This window comes from Quercus lobata, chromosome 12, assembly GCF_001633185.2.
Source record: "Quercus lobata isolate SW786 chromosome 12, ValleyOak3.0 Primary Assembly, whole genome shotgun sequence".
Taxonomy (NCBI): Eukaryota; Viridiplantae; Streptophyta; class Magnoliopsida; order Fagales; family Fagaceae; genus Quercus; species Quercus lobata.
The window spans coordinates 41,176,117-41,177,889 of NC_044915.1; positions in this window are offsets into that span (position 1 = coordinate 41,176,117).

Consider the following 1,773-nt stretch of genomic DNA (forward strand, 5'->3'; position numbering starts at 1 on the left):
CTTCCCTCACATTGATATAATAATGGCCAAAAGTACAATAAATTCCTCTTGACCAAGACATACAAGGACCCCCTGGAGTTAACATTTTCCTAAATTTATCTAATTATTGATTGTTAGAGTACGTAATTTCACCCCTACTGTTGGACAATTTATCTTTTTGGACTTAAGTGTAAGTTCACCTTTACTGCTGGAGAATTTATTTCCTATGAACTATCAAAACAGGACCACTAATGTACTAACTAAGTATTGTAAAGTATTTTTCATTGGGCTTTTGTTGCTGTTTTGTTAAGTGCAGCCTTTGTTTTCTTGCTTGGATAGGCTTGTCATCACACCGAAAGCCTTTGGATGTCATCTTAAGAGTGCATAGTCGAGTTTCGGCTTGGCTTCCCAACATTTTATTCAGAGGCATCAATTTCCCCCTCAACATTTTGGCGACTCCACTAGTGAGCTAATCAGTAGGTGAAAGTCTATCATGCCTTCAAGGTTGCGCAACAGCCGACAAGAAGCAAGTCAAGATAATGTTCATGCAGCAGCATAAAGCCACCAGGGTCCAATTGCACAAGATGACCAATCCAAGCAGCTTGAAGTATACCAGGAGAATGCTGATCATCCATTCACTTTTGTTCTTGAAATGCTACAAGGAATGCTGCAAGCTCAATTTGAGCTAGTTGAATCCGTTAGAATCCTAAGGGAGGCTCAAGGTCAAGGTGTCCAACCATCACGTGTGGAACCAGACCCTCGCACGTAGCAAGAAAGGGGTTCAGCGATTGGAAATCCTCAATTTGGTGAACAAAACACTCCTGCACACCGGTTTGTCACTCTATCTGATCTCACTTCTCTATTGGAGAAAGAAAGAGGTAGCAGCGGAAGGAGCCTATGCATTACATTCGTAAACCCCCATATCCAGTAAAGCTACTTAGTAAACCATATCCAGAGAAGTATGAAACACCTACTTTCGCCCTTTATGATGGAAGGAAAGGGAATGCAATGGAGCACGTCAGCAAATTTATGGATTCCGTGGGACCATTTACAGGAAATAGGGAGCTTTTTATAAGGGAGTTCTCAAAATCCCTTACTGATTGTGCTTACATATGGTATTCTACTATTCAACCTAATTACATCCCCACGTGGGAAGATATGGTGGAAAGTTTATGCAATAAGTATTTCCATGGCGAGGAGAAGGTCACCATCATTGCCCTTCACAATGCAAAACAAAAGCCTTTCGAAGGGCTCCTTAATTTTATCCGGCGATTTAGAGATACCGCCCTTAATTGTTGTGGACAGTACAAAGAACAAGAACTAGTAGAGATTTGCATCAACAACATGTTCGCGGAATACCGAGCACACTTGGAGAACCTTGACATTCATCAATTTGCCCAACTACTCCAAAAAGCTCACAAGACAGCTCTATTAGTTAAGCCATCTGTCACTGACAAGCCTAGAGCACAAAAAGAAACCCTCCTCAAGCTTTTGCCTTCTCCGGTGGTGAATCAACAGTAGAGGTAAAACGCAAGAGAGATGATGACGTAAAACAATAGGAGCCACCTCCCATTCCATGCATTGATGAAAAAATCAAGGTGATAGTTGAGAAGTAGGTGGTTAATAGAGTCCTTAGAATCATCAAGCCAAACCGAGAGCCTACTAAGGAAGATAAGCAAAGCCCTCATTATTGTCATTATCATCAGTATGTGCATCATAAGACCAGAGATTGTAGGGTTCTTCGGAGGATGTTTCATAGAAAAATCACAGATGGGACCCTTGATTTAACCCAAG